At 40.2% G+C, this 20,952-nt stretch overlaps 1 protein-coding gene across 8 annotated transcripts in view; it reads right to left on the bottom strand.

Moving 5' to 3' along the window:
- Positions 1-20,952, bottom strand: part of NUMB (NUMB endocytic adaptor protein) — a 108,753-nt gene that overhangs the window by 78,259 nt on the left and 9,542 nt on the right. For all 8 annotated transcript variants that reach the window (XM_075427078.1, XM_075427079.1, XM_075427075.1 and 5 more), the window contains exon 2: positions 17,279-17,347. The gene's annotated coding sequence lies outside the window, so the exon portion shown is untranslated. The remainder of the gene's footprint in view (positions 1-17,278; positions 17,348-20,952) is intronic.

Below are 20,952 nucleotides of genomic sequence, written 5' to 3'. Positions count from 1 at the left end.
ATCAAGTAACAATTAATTCACAGTCCAGAGCTGTGAAAATTGCCTCCTTGACACTTCAAGTACCCTTAAAATAAATGTTTTAGTTTTGTTATCACATTCTTCTCTAGGACTTTGATAGCTCTCTCCAAACAGTTTTGCATATTTTTAGTCTAATCGCCATGCTTTAATGGCAGTGTTCTGCCCAAGCCTGAGTACAAGCAGTCTGCCAACAGCCAGCATTGGTACAAACAGTGAAGCACAGGGATGACAGTGCTGGAATGCAGAAACCCTTCTAGCAGATTTGCTTATTGAACCTTTTTGAACACAAGATTCCTGTCAGCCCATTTCTTCAGCCTGTCAAGGTCCCCCTGAATGGCAGCACAACTGTCTGTTGTGTCAAGCACTCTTCGCAATTCTGTTTCATCTGCAAACTTGCTGAGGGTGCACTCTGTCCCATCATTCAGGTCATTCATGAAGATGTTAATCAGCCAAGGCTCTACTACAAACCGCTAGGATACACCACTAGGAATCGGCCTCCAGCTGGACTTTGTGCCACCACGCACACCCCTTTGAGCCCAGCATTTCAGACAATTTGCAATCCACCTCAGTCTGCTTATTTAGCCTGTACGTCATCAGCTAGATTGTCAATGAGGGCGTTAAGGGAGAAAATGTCAAAAGCACTCTTAAAGTCTTATCAACTGCTCTTCCCTCATCCACCAACCTAGTCATTTCGCCACAGAAGGCTCACAGGTTGGTCAAGCACAATTTCCCCTTCGTAAACAGAATCACAGAATCACAGAATAGTAGGGGTTGGAAGGGACCTCTGTGGGTCATCTAGTCCAACCCCCCTGCCGAAGCAGGGTCACCTACAGCAGGCTGCACAGGATCTTGTCCAGGTGGGTCTTGAATATCTCCAGAGAAGGAGACTCCACAACCTCCCTGGGCAGCCTGTTCCAGTGCTCCGTCACCCTCAGAGGGAAGAAGTTCTTCCTCATGTTCAGGCGGAACTTCCTGTGCCTCAGTTTGTGCCCATTGCCCCTTGTCCTGTCACTGGGCACCACTGAAAAGAGCTTGGCCCCATCCTCCTGACACCCACCCTTCAGATATTTATAAGCATTTATTAGGTCCCCTTGCAGCCTTCTCTTCTTCAGGCTGAACAAGCCCAGTTCCCTCAACCTCTCCTCGTAGGGGAGATGCTCCAGTCCCCTCACCATCCTTGTAGCCCTCCGCGGGACTCTCTCCAGTAGCTCTTCATCTTTCTTGAACTGGGGAGCCCAGAACTGGACACAGTACTCCAGATGAGGCCTCACCAGGGCAGTGTAGAGGGGGAGGAGAACCTCCCTCCTCCTGCTGGCCACACTCTTCTTGATGCACCCCAGGATCCCATTGGCTTTCTTGGCAGCCAGGGCACACTGTTGGCTCATGGTTAACCTGTCGTCCACCAGGACACCCAGGTCCCTCTCCACAGAGCTGCTCTCCAGCAGGTCCACCCCAAGCCTGTACTGGTGCATGAGGTTGTTCCTCCCCAGGTGCAGGACCCTGCACTTGCCCTTGTTGAACCTCATCAGGTTCCTCTCTGCCCAGCTTTCCAGCCTATCCAGGTCACGCTGAATGGCAGCACAGCCTTCTGGTGTATCCACCACACCTCCCAGTTTGGTGTCATCAGCAAACTTGCTGAGGGTACATTCTAACTCTTCATCCAGGTCGTTGATGAAGAAGTTAAACAAGACTGGGCCCAGTACTGACCCCTGAGGGACACCACTTGTCACCAGCCTCCAACTAGACTCAGTGTCACTGATGACAACCCTCTGAGTTCTGCCATTCAGCCAGTTCTCAATCCACCCCACCGACCACTCATCCAGCCCACACTTCCTCAGCTTCCCTAGGAGGATATCATGGGAGACTGTGTCGAAAGCTTTGTTGAAGTCCAGGTAGACAACATCCACGGCTCTCCCTTCGTCTACCCAGCCAGTCATGCCATCGTAGAAAGCTATCAGATTGGTCAGGCATGATTTCCCCTTGGTGAATCCATGCTGACTACTCCTGATAACCTTCTTTTCTTCCACTTGCTTGATGATGGCCTCCAGGATAAGCTGCTCCATCACCTTTCCTGGGATGGAGGTGAGGCTGACCGGCCTGTAGTTCCCTGGGTCCTCCTTCTTGCCCTTTTTGAAGACCCATGACTACTATTGCTAATCACCTCCTTGTCCTTCATATGTTTGGAAATGGCTTCACAGGAGAATTTGCTCCATCATCTTCCCAGGGATCAAGGCGAGGGTGATCAGTCTGTAAATCCCCAGACCTTCTTGTCCTTCTTGAAGGCAAGAGTGACATTTGCTTTCTTCCAGTCCTCAGCAATTGTCTTCTATTGTCACAGTCTTTCAAAAATAACCGAGAGTAGCTTTGCTACGACAGCAGCTCCCTCAACACTCATAGGTGCATTCCGCTAGGTCCCATGGACTTCCCTACAGCAAATTTGTTTAAATGTTCCCTTATCTGGTCCTTCTCTACTGAGGCTAAGTCTTTATTGCTCCAGACTTTCCCACTAGTTCCTGAGGCCTAGGACTCCAGGAGGCAAATCTTACCAATAAAGAACAAGGCAAAAAAGGCATCAAGCACCTCAGATTTTTCCATGTTTTCCCTAGTCTTCCTTTGGCTGCTGATACACGTGCAGAAGGCCTTCTCATTGTCCTTCATGTTCCTGAACAACTACCTGAAAACTGAGGTCCAAAGCCACTCCCAGTCACATCTTTCCTACATTCCATTACTGCCATTCTTCCCACACACAAAAGGAGGAGGTCTAGTTAAGTTCTGATTCAAAAAAGTACGAAATAAGGGAAAAGGCACTTCTTGAAAAACTTATTTGGCATATTCTATCTTAACCATTTTAATACAATACAAACAAATCAAGGAAATCTTAAGCAACTGGTTAGAATTAGCTCCAAATGGCCTCTCTACCTTGCTTAATCTCACAACACAAGTATCATGCTAATGATGGCTAAGTTTGCTCCTGCAGTCAAAAACAGAGAGCCTAATTGACAGATGTGGTGTGCACTGAAATGAACATTATTAGATAGCAAGACAGCTGTCTCCTCAACAGTAGCACAGCTTCCCTGTTTATAACGGTGATGAAAGTGAATTGTTACTTTCAGGAAACTGAAATGATGCATCCCCATGGTTATGTATTCTGGTATTCTAGAACATACAGCTCTTTCAACTTAGGTATCAACCCATACCTTACAGCCTGCCCTGAATTTCTAGGGCATAGTACTCATACATATGTCAAGAGCTGCAGTACTAGAACAAATAATTTAAACAACTCACTAGGTCTGGGTAGTATACGTTAAAGAGCTCTGACTGTACACAGCAAATGGCTGAGCTACTAATACGCACACACTGAAGCCAGCTTTTATGCCACAGGATAGCAAATGTTGCACTCACATTTAAAGGCTGTTAGGAGCAGTTCTGAGAATTAGTTACAAACCATACTTTAGGGTGATAAGCTGACTTAAAGTGTCCCAAACAAATAAACAGCAGCAGTGAAAGTTCCAGAGAAGCATAGAAGAACTGATACTAACACCTTGACATCTGTCAAGACAGATGAAAATGAGATCATCTTTACACTTACAAAACACAATGTATTCCCAAACTTTAGCCTATCCCAAAATAACAAATTATTTCGAGCCTCATAAGTGGGACAAACAAACCTCAGTTCTGTAGAAATCCAGATATACATTAGTTGTCCATCAGAATTCTTGTCAACTACCTCTAGCTGAGTTGTTTAAAGATGAAAAACATATGTGGATTTTCAGAAAGCATCTTGACAGAGGCTGACAAGAAGTGTCGTTATCAGAAACTAATTCTCATGGTAACAAAAAGTGGCTGTAGGACTCCACACCAGCATCTTCCCTCCCTCAAGCTCACAAGCACTTTGACTACACACAAGCTTGTACATTGCTTTCACTAATTAATACAACTCAAACGTTCCCTTCCTACCACTGTTTTTCCTCCAATACATAGGTAATACGTTGTGCCACGCTGCTGCTGTTCTTTCAGAGAATCCTCTCCAGCTGGAGGCATCCAGGCACTCTGCCACTGTGTGACATGCAGCAACTGTTAAAGGCACAGCGAGTCTGAACAACCGTAGGAACAGCAACAAAAGAGAAAAACAACAGTACATCCTTAACCAGTTCCCTACAAATCAGTGGCTGCCAAACTGATTTAACAGGTTTACTAAAAAAGCCTTTGAACAAAAATTTAATTAAGTCTACTCCAAAACCAGCACCCGTTTTGGCTCAGTGCTCTAGGTAAAACTCCACTGTATTTACAAGTATAATCAGTTCAGCGCAGTCCTCCCTCTTTCCAACACACATACTGCTACTTTTGTTTGACCCCAAACCACACTAAAACTGAAACAGCCAGCATGCAGCTGTTTCATCTACTGATTTCCACAACAAGATCAACAAAAGCAGAATGGCAGACAAAGAACTGTTGGGAGTGGTACCTTCAGAAACAAGTCACTGAGTTTTTTTCATGTCTGTTTAAGTGTGGTAGAGAATACAAAAATTTGTCTGAGCAAGTATTTTACTAGTGAAAATGCATCATATCTGTAAAAATCAGTATTTTTTTTAAACCCATCAGATTCAAAACTCCATGGAACAGGTACCAAAACAAATGAGTAAAGAAGAAAAGTAAAGTTCTATGAAAACTAGCATTGTTGATTTAAATTGTATTCATGCACTAGTTACCATTAATGTCAATGCATTCAAAAAGCAAATCTGTATTACTTCTCAACACAAGAAGTGAAAATCCAGGTATTAATGTGAGACCCATGACATCTCAAGACTCCCTAAAGGCCAGCACACCCAAAGCTGTGTCTGTATCAACAAAATTCTGACCAAGTATTTGTAAAAATTACTTGAAACACTGCTACAGGTCACACCACTCAGCTTTTCTTATGTCTAAAGTGGCATCTGAGCATGGAAAGCAGAGGCTGCTTTGCACCTGTACAAGTTCTTTCTGCACACATTCAAGGAAAAAGTGTGATCACCTGACAAGAAGCATTTTTATTAAAAGATTTTAAAATAACTATTTTTGTCCAGAAACTGGTAGCATTCACTAATCAGCAGATACGCAGCTCTATTGGAATTACAGTATTTAGTTTCTTAGCAAAACATGTACTCAGAAATAGCTTCAGCCCAACAGAAGCAGAAAGTTCTTACTGGTGATCCACAGGTCAGACATAGCTCATCAGACAGCTCCACCTGGTCCTTTACTACTTCGGCTTCTAAAGAAATGGAATTTAGTCTACAAAACTGAGAAACTTCGACTAACTAGTATAAATTACTATGAAATGGTCCACAGCATGGAAATGATATTACTTCTCTTTCCCAAAGAAAATTTGTGTTACCAGATCTCACCCTATTTAATGGCCACTGCTAAAAAACATCAACCAAAACACAAAATTTGTTGTACAACATATCTGCTTATGCTACATGAGTCTGGCAGAAAAGAAAGAAAAAAAAACACCACCCACAAAGTGCCTTTAGTATGGGGAATCATTTTCCTGCTACTTGTTTTTAAATAAAGTATGCCCAAAAATCAGAATTGCACTCAATTGCTGAAGGCCCTAGCAATAGTTTCTTCTCAGTATTCCACCTGATAGATTTCTCTCTATATAAGGAAAGAAAACATATCCTCAACAATGAGTTTCTTTCCAGGGCTACAAATACCATATGTCTACCTTCAATATGAAAGCCAGCAAGCAGCTCATGACAGCTTTCCTGAGCACTAATTGGGAGCACTACTAGTGAGCTCTGCCAGGACATATTTCTCAAGGACTTCCTTAAGGACATTCTGTTTTCAGAAATATTGGTATGACCAGGACAATGCTACTGAATATTACAATTTAAGTCCCCACTAGCTCACCTGTATGCATTAAATTGCATATAAGTATACTGTGATTCTGTGCACAACTAACAAGAAAACAACCAGCAGCAGACATTCATAAAGAGGAAAAAACAAAATAAAAAGTCTTCAGGTGCTGAATAATCGAATTTTCTGCTAGCTTTTCCGAAGCACATTGCTGGTTTCATTACAGTTTTACAGTCTGAAATGTCAAGATTGATATAAGCAACACAGAAAAACTTAAAACAATGCCCTCAGAATACTAGATTACAAATGAAACACAGAAACTACAACTCCAATACATATATTTTATATTATGCTGGTTACCACTGAACGAGAAAAACTGGTTTGCCCACATGGACAAAAAAAAAGTATTACCTGCCCAACCAGTGTTACCCTACCTCAACTTTCCTAAAATGAACATGCTGTTTAGTCTGTTCTTGAGGAAACCCCAATGACTGTACAGATTAAAGTATTTCAAGCAGTCTATATTTTTCCTTTCTGAATATGCAAAGGGCAGAAAATGGTAACAGTGGTTAGCCAGCGCAGACTAAGACAACGGATGATAGAAAAGCCGTAACACCAGCATATCACTCAGGTTTTCAGCTTCACACAGCTGAAAGTATTGTCGGATAGCTGAATATCAGAAAACCTTCGACCTCACCAACAGTTCTGAGAACAAGAGCTGCCAAGATGCAACACTTCACCAGTAAAGCTGAACCCCACCTTCTCAAGCATCTTTGAACTTTCATGACAGTCTCCTAGACAAGATATTTAGATACTCCCCCCTCACCTCTTGGTCTTTTTTAAGTATCTGCCATCACTTGAAAAGCTTTGTCTGGAAGTATCCAGATGTCTTCCATTATCAAATTATTAGCTATTCTGCTTTTTCAGAAATTTTGTAACTCAGGATAATAGTTATCAACTGTAAAGGCATTACAGATGAGAATTTCCGGTGACTAGAGCACAGTGACAGCCAGAAACCTTGCTCCAAGGAGATATACACAATCTATGGAAATAGATTTTTTTCTTTTTTTTCTTTTTTTTTTTTTTAACCACCACCTAGTTTACTCAGTTTGAAAATAACTGTTTCTAAGATTCAGTGCTACTGTGTACACAACAGACCAAAGACCTGCATGATACTGTTACAGAAAATTTTTCTATTCTCCCTTAAGACCAAGGTGCCTTATAAAACTTCAGAAACTGCAACAGTCAGAAGACAATCGGCCACCTCTCCATGTTTCATACAGAACATTCTCACTTTTCTCCTAACAAGCATTAGACTTACTTTCTGTTGCTAATATTGCATAAAATCTGAAGGGGGCATAGAAAGGAAAATTAGTGCTACTATTTACACCCCATTTTCAGACATCCTTGGCTATGAAAAGTCAACTTTTTCTTTCTCCCCCCTCTGTTCTCTTCTCAGGGACATAATTCTTCAGCCTTAGATGTCAAACACCATAGGGAAATATCATTAAAGTAAAATATTACTAGCTTTATAAAAACGCTTGCTTAAGTATTAGTTCTAAACTACTTCAACACTCATTTAGAGGAAAACTTTACTTTTCACAGACTTTTTAAAGTTAAATAAATAAATAAAAAGCAGCCTGAAGATGAATCAAGCTTTTTAATTAATCTGTGTCTATATATAAACAGAGGGAGAGGGGAAGAGTTACTATGTGTTTGTTTTAGAAACAACCACAGGTGTAGCATTCCAAGGCTGTTCATAAAAGATCTTCTGTTCGTGCAGTGCATGGAGCCCTCTTTGAACTTTGCTAACAGGGTTTTGCATACGACAAGCTTAAAAGAATCCTCCAGAGTATTAGCTCATGGCACACAACTATTTTCAGGGACATTATGTAGGGCATCCAATAGGTTTGACAATGAAAATTTAAATTCTTGCCATACTAACAAACAAATTACAGGTTCCACTGTTCTTCCACACAAACTCTTGCAATAGAGGCTAAGATTTCTGAGTAAAACCACGGGTCAAGTTCTTATTCACTAAAAACAGGGAATGACAGTAGTTTGCATCACACTATCATACACTTCTTGTGTTGACACGACAAGCACTGGGTTTTTTCTTATATTTGTCTCACTGTCATCTTTCATATTAGCCTTCCCTCTAGGAAGAAGAGATGATACACAAAGAAACATGGAGCAGACACGGTTAACTTCTGCAGTAGATGTTTCTCAGCTCTGCCAGGTATTAGTTACAAAAGTCTGAGCAGCTAATTTCCTACTGCCTGATTTTACAGGTCAACTATATTTAGTTTTATTTAAACAAGAAAAGATGGCTTTTAAATTTTGCATATTTCTGTGGTCTGAATGTATGGTAACAATTTAGCTTTACGTCAAATCCAAACTCAAGTTACAGTTCCAGAAGCCTTTATGCATACCACATTTCTCTCTTCAAAAAGCAGATGGAGAAAGACAAAAGCTCTTGAGTGGGAGGAAGCAGCAGAGAAAGGGAGGAATGTACCAGCTTGCCAAAAATGTGCCACAGCCTCTACAATACAATGTTAATAATTCTGCCTAATGCAATTGCAATAAAGGTCGGCATTTTATATCCAGAGTCAATCCCTTTTCCTATTACTAGACAAAAACCACTATAGACTTTTTTTTTAAAAAAAAATGACTCATTTTACTATTCCTTTAAATTGAAGGGTGCCATCTGAGGTTTCTAACAACATTTTCCATAAACTGCTTTCAGATGTATGGCATGAAACATTATATTTTAAAGACTCTGGTTTGCTGTTTCTGGCTTTCTCTCCAAAAGTTTCGACAATATTTTGCCTTAAAAAAGGGGTGAAGTACAATAGGTTTTTCAACTTCTTTGGAAAAATGAGCATAGTGCAATACTAAACTCCATCTTCCTGAGAGCCACTTTAAGAGAAGCTCATCTAAACAACTTTAAAAACAGACTAATTTGAAGCATATCCTATGCACTAGTTGGAGTACATATAAATCAGTTCATAACTGGTAGAGAGGAAAGGACAGGTTTTGACTTGCACAATTCAGCCATAACCACACTGAAGAAACACTTGATTTTACATCCTGCTTTTTTTACTCTAAGTCCTATTATGTTCAGAAAATAAAATACTTTCAGAAGGAAAACTTCAGATTCTAATGTTTGCTTCACATCTTGGGAGCTCTTGCAACAGCCATTGCAGCTATTCAGCAAATAAAGGAAGTGCTTCTAAGCTCATTTGTAATGCATCGTTTCTTACATTACTCATCTGAGAATGAATCAGATCATATAGTAATACAATAATGAAATTTTTCTTCTTTGTCTACTCAGAATTCTTCAGACCTCCATAATACAAATATTTAACAAATAAAGAATAAAGTCCAGTCTCACTATTTCTCTCATAAACTCCAAGCCTCTGTCACAAGAATCATCATAATCACAAGCTAAAATCTATTATCATGATTTCACAGAGTTAAATAAAGGCATATAAAATTTAGCTGCATAATCTTAAATTCAAGTGGGTTGAATGTTTACCTTTGTGATCAATTAATTGGATTAATAGGTAAGTAGAAGCCCAGCAGGGAAAGGAAAAGAAGGTGCTTCTATTTGTGTCCAGCAGAGATTAGCCTAAGGCTTAAAATTGCTTGCATTGTACTTATGCCTGGGAAGAATACCTAACAGTAAGATCTGTCAATATCAGAAACTGACAAATTCAGAAGTGACAGCAAAGAACTAGTTATGGTGACACATTCTCTCTCATAGTGAATTTATTCCAATATGGATTCTGACAAGTCAAACAAAAGACCATGTATATACAAAAAGGAATATAGTCTAAATTTCCATTATAGAGACTATCTTGGATTCCAGTTATGCCAAGAAGAAAGTGAGGGCTAGGTGAATACCTGACGTTGCAAGAGACATAACAAATGACCACAGAACGTGTCGGCAGGAGAAGTGCCATCAGCACTCCACTCACCATTTCCCCTTCACATTTATCACTGAAGTATTACCTACAGTTTGGGTACACACATTTTAAGAGAAGCTTTGTAACATCAGGTCCTCATCCCACCCACATACACACATCAAAACTGAGTTCTCATACTCGGGTTAATGGACTTCTGAAATATATAATAAAAAATTAAGCAACAACTAGATTGTAATCTAAATGACAAAGACTTCAAACTTCTTTTCCTCTTTTGCTTTTTTTCCTGCTAGATCAAGTAGCCAGCATGTGATACTAGACTAATATTTGTAGCTTACTTTTAGCTGCTGGAATAATTTCCAAGGCATACGAGGAGAATCCAACATCTGAAATCTAAAAAAAATACGGAGACTGTGATTTACAACATAAGCTGCAGTTCAAACAAAACATGCCTTTGCCGCTTTAGGTCTACTGTGTGTTAGCTTTTACCACAGATGATCACCAAAAGAAACTGTATTGCATCTAATTTCTAACTAGAAAATAGGTTGACCTAGTGAAATATCTGCAATTAGACTACACTGGTTTAGTTCAAAATGATGCCCCTAGGAAAGAAAACAAAACGAGGAGAACAGACACTTTAACATAAGCCTTATCTAAACACCAAGAAGTTAAACATGGAGACAGGACTCAATGTCCACAGTCCAGAGATGCGGTTGGTTGCATTTTAAGAGTTGCCACCTTTTTTCCCTTAAAAAAAAAAAAAAAAAAAAGAGCTGCTGGGGTGGTGAGGGCAAGGGGAGAGCCAGGCTGAGACACCAGGTGCCCAGTCCCTAATGCCATCAGGCTGAATAAGCTCACCATTCAGCGTGGTAAGCCTTTATATAAGCTAACACGCCTTGTCTAATTATTTTCTTTCCTCTGAGCACTTCTTAAGAAATATTCTTCTCCCGAGACAAAAACTTCAGTACTACTAGTGGTCAAGTTCATTAATGGCATCTGCCCAAACACACTTGGACCTCCTGGATAAGCTTACATACTCAACAGAGTATCAAAGACCTCACCCCAGACAAAGAGGAAACCCTGTGCCTTATTATCTTGATAGGGAATTTCATGAAGGCCAACACTTAGGGTGTGCTCGGCACAGGCAAAGGGCAAACATGCAGCTAGCTCAACACCTGTACCCTAACCCGAATCACAAACTCTAAGGGAGTGGGTCAGTTATACTAAATTTTGACAGAATCCCACAAAACTTTCATTTAAACAGAACTTTCCCTGTGACTCAAACTAAGACACACTTCATTAAAAGTCTCAGCATTTGTCCTTTCTGTTGTTTTGGCTTGATTTTTTTTAAGTTTTACTCAGAGTATGCTAGGAACAGACCACTTTTATTGAAGACATGCTAAAATACATATTCCACACCACTGAGCTTTATAGAGCTATGGGAATGAATGTTATGCTCTGCTGTTAAAGAAATATTACTCCTTTTAACTCTCATCTATCAGGATGAAGAGAAGACAACACAAGGCAAAGTTCGGGGGTTTTTTTCGCCAGAGAAATGGAAAAAAGTTACAGCAGCTGCATCATCTAAGAGCGGACAACTCTAAACCCGGGACCCACTTTTGCATAGCCTGCTGCTTGCAGACTGAATCAACATACAAAGACAGACTCTCATCACCTAGGATAATGGCAGGCTGAGCTATAGTGTACACACTGTCCCCTGCAGCAAAGCCTGCGACCCACCCAAGCAGAGCCAGCCCAGGTCCACTGCTCACAAAGCCAAGGAGCCACAGAGCTGCCTCCCAACCTCCACCCTTCTCGGGAGAGCCAGCCCGGTGCAGTACCAGTTCCATGCTGACTCCCTGCCACTGGAACTGGCAGGGCCTCAGCACGGCTCTCCTGGGAGCAGCCCCTCTCACCCCTGCGAAAAAGCAAAAGCAGGCTGGGAAGCCCAGTGAAAAGACACAGCCAGAGCAGCTCTACAAAAGGCAGCGTCTCCAAGACAGACCCAGCACTGTGCAGCAGCTACAGAGGACCAGAGCAGTACTGCGGCACAGAGGTCTGCTCAGTGCAGAACCAGCTGTTGGTGGAAATCGTAATTCTGCATGGAGCTCAAGAGCAGCAGCTGCACTGCTTCCTCGGTCCAGCTGGGACCTGACAACACTGCTGGTTCGGATGCACAGTAATAAGCACTAGCCAACAAATCTTGCAGGATTCAAGTTGACTTTGCATCTATGCATCAATTACTCAGCAATCCAGAGAAATCCCAAAACAAATGCAAGTATTGGCTATTCTTAGGCATTAAAAAGTGTCAGAAACAAAACAAATCAGCCTTAAAGGCTAGATTTGGACCCTAAGCTAACAGCAGGCTATCTTCAATATAACCCACAGGCCTCAAAGTGTGGCAGCCACTAATAGCTCAACCTATCAGGATTGAGCTAAGAGCAACCTACAGTTAGTCTTTTCAGAAAGTTACAGAGGATAACTTACAACCTGCAAGTTCAGGCTTTTACTTCATCTGCACCAACAACTTTCCTGCTAGGGTATTAAAAAGAAAAAAAAAAACTGGGTTTTTACAATTTTCCAGCATTGACAAAGTCTGTTCCACTTGGAACTTCATTGTTAACTATAAATAAGGCACTGTAACACAAAGCATCAAAAAGAGGTATACTGCAATTTTGCCAATCCTAGGACTTGTTTCAGTAGACCTAAATAAACTATTGGGAGTCAAATGTTAAATGTTAAATTAAGTCTGTCTTCACTTGTTTAGTTTCTGACTGTACTAACACCGAAAGTTTTTCCTAATATTGGTAGTTTTTCTACTAGGTAGACTTCACAGACTAAAACACATTACGTCGATTACTACAAACTGCATTTCACAATTTCTTTTGGACTTTGGCAACATTCTCCCTCAGTTATTAGAGCAAATCTTTGAAAGACTTGCACCATTATACCGAAAGCTTTGAAGTAACTGATGTCTGCCTTCATTAAGATTATTAAGGAAGAAAAGCAGAAAAGATTGCTTTAATGTGGATTTAAGCAAACACTTGTATGTAACTGGAACCTGGTATTTTTTACGGTGTTATTAACAATTATTAGACCTTATCTTAGTCCTGCTTCATTTGAATACGCATCTTCAAGAATGCCCAGCCTAACAAAGCGAAGGAAGCCTGTGAGAAATTCGGCCTTTTCTGCTCTTGACACCTAAAGTGCCTTCAAGTGTAGGAGCACAACAGAAGAGATAATGAATAAATACAAGTAGTTTTGCACCTTACCTGTGAAGTATGTCTCAGCTACTTATTACAGATTATCTTTCTGTGAAGAATCTGTCTCCATAACTAGTTACTCCAAAAGCAAGAAAATCCTCCATTGCAAGTCTGCATGTTTTAGACTCAAATTCTACTGATAAACTTGCCTTTTGCAGAATTTCTTTTGCCAACAGTGCGAGATGTAAAGATAGCAAATACTATACTGCTTCAGTATCAGCACATTACCCAATTTCCAGACATATATATTCTTTTCACTATTGCTATTATTTTTATTTTTAAGTTCTATTTTGTGACTGAAAGCTGTACAAAGAATAGTACAGAAGACTAAAACAAAGCTTATCTAGAAACGGAGGCTTCGGATTTGTTTGGTAGCAGTATTAAGACACATAATGATCTGTAAAATCATTTTTCTCATCCAAAAAGCAAGCACTTTCCTAAATGTTGACATTATCAGTTGTTAATAGGATAACTCTTTCTCAATGCTGCTAATACTCTTCTTGGGAGTATCAGCTTGCATCCAGCCTCCTATAGTCAGAATTTAGAAATTACCACCTACCTTTTGAGTGTTGTAGATTGGCACTTGTGGTTGGCGCTGTGTAGTAGAGCTGAGACTCAGGAAAGAAACTGGAAATGGTCTTTTTTCCATCTCTACTGCTACCAACTGACTCAAGATTATCTTAGCAATCAGGCTGAAAACGCCTTTAGAGGAAGGATTCATACGGACAAGGCTTCATATTTTAAGTCCTGCTAGTTGGAAAACATTGCCCATTTTCAGTCACTGTTGTTTTCCAGCTTACCCAGCACTTAAGAATCACATAGTCTGCTTCAATGGGTGTATCTTCATTCTCATCAAAGACAGTCATAGGGTATTTCTGAGTGTTTAAGTCTGTGTACTTTAACAGAAATTTTAATTGCTAGATTAATCATGAACACAACTAAATTTATGAGCCTGTAAAGCTTCAGTTGGCACAACTGAACTAATTACAAAACGAAGTTACAGACTTGTGACTTATCACAACTGTGAGCTCCTTCTTTCACTTTTGTATCCAGAATTGATTTTAAAAGCAACATGGTAGACCTTGTGGCTCCAGCATCAACAAAGAAAAAAAACCACACAAGCTTTGCAAGTCACCTCTATTTAAATAGACAGTCCTCACTGTGTACTTACAACCTCTAATTACTTCATTTTTTAATTTTTTATTTCTCCTTGAAGTGTCTTTTGACCCTTTTGCCTTCAGGAACTAATGTATTTTTTAACACCTGAAAATGAAAAAAAGATCAAGCTTAAAATCAGACCACGGGATGAAGAAAAAGCTTTTCTTGCACCTGCCTACTCCAGGATCATTGCTTACGTTAACCTAGTGTGGGACCTAAGGACCACAAGGCTGAACCTACCTTGAATAGCAAGAGTTTTAAAGCAACACATTCCTCCACTCATGTCGCCAGTCCTTCTTTGGTGCAGACACCATTATCTCTGTGCTAACAAAACAAATCACTTCACTGGAAAACAACCACGCACCGAGTCCTCCCATGCTTTTGCAGGACAATCTTCACTTGCACAATTCAGTCAGTGGCCTCGCAGCCTGTAGGACAGCAATCACTCTGAAACCAGCATCCCATCTTTGACTGACAGCAGTGGCAGGCAGCAAGTCCTCCTGAAAGCACTTGTGCAATTGAGAGGAAGGGTGCTGATGTAAAGGGACAAGAGCTGGAAACCATATCCAGGTAAAAGCCTCCTCTCCAGCTTTGCCTGTTCTGAGCAAGCATTGTTCACCAAGAAAGAAGCAGGAAATGTTGTTTCGATTACTCAGTATGAAAACGGACTTTTCCAGGATAAGACCTGCCCTTTCGAGCCTTCTAAAGCTTTAAGCTTTTAAGCTTTCCCACTTCAAGAATAATGCAAAATTGGGTTTGACCAGAAGAGAATTAATTTTATTCACTATCAAGTTTTATGAAACGAGTAGAAGAGAAAAAAAATTTCAGTATCAACTTGAAAAAGGTGGACTTCATCCAGATTATTTCAGAATCAAACAAGAACTTGTCTCCAAAAGCCTCACACAATGTTTCTGCTAATATGCATTCTCACTTTGGAGACTCTAAGCTTTTTTCCTACTTCAATTTCTGTTCAACTCTTCACTTTCCAATGAACCTGTTCACATTCATAAGTGAACAGCTCTTCTGAGAGACGTCGCATCAGAACAGCTGCAAAGTCAGAATCTGAAATAACTGCTGTCAGAATTAAACATGTTGGATAAACCTAGCTGGACTGAAGGCAACTCACCGCAGGCAATCCATTCTCGCTATAATTTAAGAAAATTAAACGAGTTACACAAGTAATCATTTAAGGAGGGAGAATGTCAGCAAATAACTTGGATTATCAATCGCTTTCACTACCTTAACACCTCCTTTGTATTAAACTGTGCTCAAAGGCATCCATTATTTATATTTTTTTCCCAGGCTCAGACTTCTTTGCAGCTATCTTCTTAAGGTATATCTGTAGGACTATCTCCATACCTAAGCCCAAGTCTCACACTTCACTTTCAGGCAGCCCGCTCTGACACCTGCCAGCAGAACCCCTGTGCCCACGTACAAGCTATTTCACAAAGATGAAGGCATCAAGGAATTTAAAAAAAAAAGTCAGTTTCACAAAACAATGCAAGAGTTGCTTGCCAAATTCAGAAACAATTTTGATCTTAGCCTCCAGCAACACAGGGTTATCTAACTCTGCTTTGCTTGGAATAGATACTGCCTCTGACTTTAAAAAATATGCATGTCTGTCTATACATAGAGATTTAGAAATTACTGGAACTGGTAGAGCTTCTCTAGAAACACCAGAACACCCACTTTTGAAGACACTATCATAAGAATAATGCCTCATTACTTTAGGCATAAAAAGAAGATTTCCCCAACACACATACAGAGCTTATTGGATCACCTTTACGACCTTAACACAGGAGACCTGACAACTTCATTCATCAAAAAGAGCCAAATCACAGCTGTGTCACAGCAAATAAGCTCTCCATTTGGTATCAAACACCAGAACGAAGGGGGTAGGGAGAAAAGTACACACTCTCGTTCCTCAAAATTGACCATTCCTACTAAAACTCAAGCTCAAATAATGTCCTATCACTGAATTACTAACAAAATCAGAGGCTTTTAAAGCAAAGAGTAGGAACAGATTACAGTGTTTGAATGCCAAAAGCACCTGGGCTTTATAATGGCATACGCAGTTTTGCATCCACAATAATACTGAACCTACAACAGCTATGTTGGGAAGTTTTGGGCAAAAACAGACTTATTTTAATGAAAGCAAAGCATACATAATTCCATTAAGATTTTTCTAGACCAGCTGTCCTCACCACAAAACTAAACAAACTGGGAAACCAGGTATTTCAAACTCTGCTGTTTAATGCCTATTCAAATTCAGGTTTGCACATAGCAATGCTCAATCCCCACTCTTTAAAGAAAAAAAGACTGCAAACTAACAGAGTCAGAAAATTCCATAGAAATTTTAAGGATAAAGTACTAACGTATAGCTGAATAAACACAGCAGACATCTTTAGCAGGAGAACAGATCAAAGTGTACTTAACATTCAGATTCTTCTCCTAAGTTATACGTAACATGCAAGTTTACTTCAAAATAACTTTTAAAAACAGTGATTGCTTGGCATTTAGCATCACAGCGTATTACAGAAAAGTTGGCTGGAGCAGACTGAAATTAAACACTTCCTCCTACCCAAATAAATTCTGCTGAGTCTCTAATCATACAGCATGTCTTTCATGGCTAAAATTCTTTAGCTCCTCCATAAATACAAGGTGTTTCCCTCACTAATAACTGGTCCACGCGATGAATTTTCAAACTTAATTGAGCTCAGCTATACTTTAAACAGCCTGTGCAAGGAAACCTAAAGTTAACAATTTTTTTTTCCAGAAATTCTGTACTCTTGGCAGACCTTGTTTGGGGACTAACAGCCTGATAACAGCTACAACTTTACCAGTCCAGCTGTGGGTACCTGGTACTGCTATACCCTTTTCCTAGAAAGGTAAGTGGTAGTTAACATTAAAAGGTACTGACTTGATGCTTCAGTAACACAGAACACAACAACAGAGTGACCATGTCACTGCTATAGCCTGTAACAGGTTAGATACAGTGAACTGATGGTTCCACATCTTTAACAAGTGAAATACAGACTTTTACTGATTGTACCAAAAAGTTAGGGCAAGTGGCTGTACCTGCACTTGCTGGTGCCTTGGGGTTTCAAGCAGAGAAACGCAAATTCTGCTATGTTTGATGCAGCCTTTCTGAAAGCAAGAGAAAGAAGAAATTTCAGAAACTAACATATAAATGCTTATTTCCATTACAGCATCTGTCTCAAAAATCAATGCTCACTGAGCTCTCTGTATTGTAAGAGGCAGCTCCTGAAATAAATAAGGTTACCTAGGCAGATAAGGAAGTTCCTCTTTCCTCCTAAGAGGCAGAGAGCAGGGCAGTCTGCAATGGGGCGAGATGACAACAGACTTTAAGGACCCACAAGCACTAACCTCCTTCCTCTCACAGCCTGAAGTTTGCCATTGCTAAAGATTTTCTGAAAGCTAAGTTCTCTAACGCACCCATTCCCATGCAAGCCCAGCACTTGTTACCTCTAGTCATGGCTTCACAGCCCAGGCACCCGACAGACCACCTCAGAGCTGGTAGGTACTTCACCACCACTCACCTAACACCAACCTACCTGTCATTTGACCAAGCAACCCTCATTTGAAACAAAAAAACCCACATATTAAGAGTGTTACATGCACACACTAAAGACAAAAAGAGAAAAGCAGCCCCACAGTCCTCAAGTCAGTCACCACAACTTCCACTGTTCTCTCCTCCTTCAGAAGAGGGCCCTGACAACTGGCCTTGAAGGCCATGCTTGCCCTTGCCCACCTCTCTAGTCCAGTACATCTTCTATTACTTTTTTCAGAATGAGGAACATCTTCAAAGTGATGACATAAAACACTTCCCCCTCATAAAAAGTTGAAATACAGTGCTTTCTCAAGGGCAACTCCTCTTTCGTTTACTACTTTATGCAACTTCCCCACCATCAAACACACAACCTTTTTGCTCTCCTACTGTCCCAAAAATCTTCAGCATGCTACTTGCACTTGAAAATCTGGCCTAAGTTTAACCAGCTGCAACTGACCTTCCTGATTCCCTGCACTGGAGAACCTGGACTGAGGTAAACTACGATCCCTTCACACTTAAAACCAGGCTGGAGGAGATGGCTGTACCAACCCAACTGCCCATTGCTCCCCTTAGTTCCCTTTCTACCTTACACAGCATTTGCCAGACCACTCTGAGACAATCCAGCTCATCATACCAGCAGAAAATACGCACTTTTTGCTGGTTTCATGGAATGGTTATGGTTTATGGAGTCAAACAAAAAAGACACAGCAGAACCACACAATGGGCAATGAGACCACTTTTTCCAGTGGCAGCAAACAGTCAGGTTGTGAATTCATGAGATATCCAGGGCCACATCCTCAGTAGTACCATTGCCAGGATCAAAAATACTTGTTAGTGAACAGGACTTGCTTGGGAATTATATTTTTGAGCTTACAGCTTACACCCTGGGCTGCTTCTCTGAATGTCGTAACACTGCCTAGAGGTACATCTACCACCTCCTTCAGTGGTATTTTAGAAGGAATGACCCATGAACCACAGAAATGTTTTAAACTTCAAAAGAGACTTACAACTATAAATCCCAAGGGTTATAAGCACCTTGCAGCTTAGAGTATGGCACCTTAACCCTAGAAAGTAAGATAACTCAAGTCTCATCTCTGTATTTTATTTGCTACCCTGAGCAGCAAATACCTTTTCTTTTCAATGAGATTCTCACATTCCTAACTTTCCACCACGCACCCTGCAGGAGAACCAAAACATCATTCACAACCTTGAGTCTGGCATGCCAAGAATCTACAAGTTAATGCTGCAAAATTTAAGTCTTCTGGATATAATCCCGAATAACCTATCAGCAAATATATCAGTAGAACAAAATAAAAATTAAGCCAGATCTCACAAGTTTGTCTTTCAATGAAAGAACCTGCACCTTTCCCCTTGAAGTTTCTATGAGAGAAGGTTAAGGAAAATGGTGGAGGGGGAAGCATCCATCAACTAGCTTCCTCTTGAATAAATCTGCGCTGCACCACAAAACACTTCAGTTTGCAAAATCAGAAAAGAATATGCAATTTTCTTCAACATCCTTTACTTTCTATGTAGCACAAGAATTCTGTTTTGAATGAGTCCTACAGATTTATTTCACTGACTGAACGCAGAACTACATATATCTGCCACTGTCCTGCCTCTCCTCTTTTCTGTTAACCTGAATTTCTGATATTCAGATGTTCTGTGAGTCATAGTTAAAGTTCTGTTACCTGCTTAAAGACCACTACACAATGATACAGACTTAATACAAAATAAGAGAATTTCAAGCATGTTAAAGCATTATGATCGCCTTTCAGATAAACCTTCAGTGATATTTTTATTCCCAGAAAAATGAGTCATAAAAACCTTAAATGGATGTGAAGAATTTCCTTAGTTTTGCTCCGGACAAGAATGAGTGTAACAAAATATGTTACCATCTAAACAGTAACCACCTCACACATCTTCCATGCATCTGAACTTAAATGATCCCAACTCCATTAGGAAATCATAACCGTAAAAAAAAAAAGTACTTCAATAATATAATACAATATAATATATAATAATAAATACAATATAATATACATTAATGACCGTTGACTCTAAGTCCTTTACAAATGTAACGGACTAAAGGCTTCTGAGAGGGGTTTGGGGACATTAATTCCTATCTTCAGTAAAAATAAAAACAACTTCTAAACTGTATGAAAGGAAAGAATTAGAATTAAACCCCAGGAACGTCTATAACCCAGTCCCAAACTTAAAACAGCAGATAATGAAGTCCCTAAAGTAAACACAGAACTATCCAACATCTAATTATCTAACATTATCTAACAGTAATGTGGCTTGCTTTAGCACCTAAGCATGAGACTGACGTCCGTACAACTCCATACTAGAATTATGAGAACATTTTAAATTTCTTTTTTAAATGGACATTGTTGAAGGTGAACAAGTACTCATTAATGACACCTGACATGGTGACTACTATTTGTTTTTAAAGTAAGAAAACATCTAATGTGGTGCTTCTGAGAAAAAACGACCATCCTTGCTACTCCTTCAAACTAGTAGAAATTGACTTCATTCATTTGGATGTGCCTAGAAGAAGGAAGAGCTAAGAATTACCAGGATTCAACAAACCACTTGGCTTACACCTTGAGAGCTATTAAGTCCTGAGTGGAAGGGCTATTCACAGTTCCATGTAAATAGCTGTTGAGAGAAGCAATTCCCAGCATATTCTGTACTGGCACCAGTTCCCACTTTCTGAAAACAGAATGTCCTGAGAATCAGGCCTGCAGCTTTTAGTCAGTGTTTAGAGCCCTGCCAGCCACACATGCCTTATGAATGCTGCACCACATGCTAAACCAAGGAAAGTGCAGTGCAAAAACCCAAGTTTCTGCCACGAACTGCTGGCGCTATCCACAAATGCCACAAAGTATATATGAAAACAAGTCCTGGAAGACAGAATTAATTCTAATCCGAATTTCAAAATACTACAGCTATTGCCATTTTGCACCTACCACAGAACAGCAGTCCTCAGGATCTGGGGGTGATACGACACAAAACAGGCAGATGCCAGTCCCTTTCCACTGAAAAAACTGGGACAGCAATTGACAGTAGATTGATCTAGCATCTCTGCACAGAACTAGACCGGATGTAATGCCATCTCAAACAGATGAGTCAACAAATCATTAGCTATTTCATGAAGATAAAAGGGAAAGAGTCGCAACTA

Source organism: Opisthocomus hoazin, chromosome 7 (assembly GCF_030867145.1).
Source record: "Opisthocomus hoazin isolate bOpiHoa1 chromosome 7, bOpiHoa1.hap1, whole genome shotgun sequence".
NCBI classification, from domain to species: Eukaryota; Metazoa; Chordata; class Aves; order Opisthocomiformes; family Opisthocomidae; genus Opisthocomus; species Opisthocomus hoazin.
Note: the sequence above shows the minus strand (reverse complement) of the source record. Positions and strands in the feature narration are given on the sequence as shown.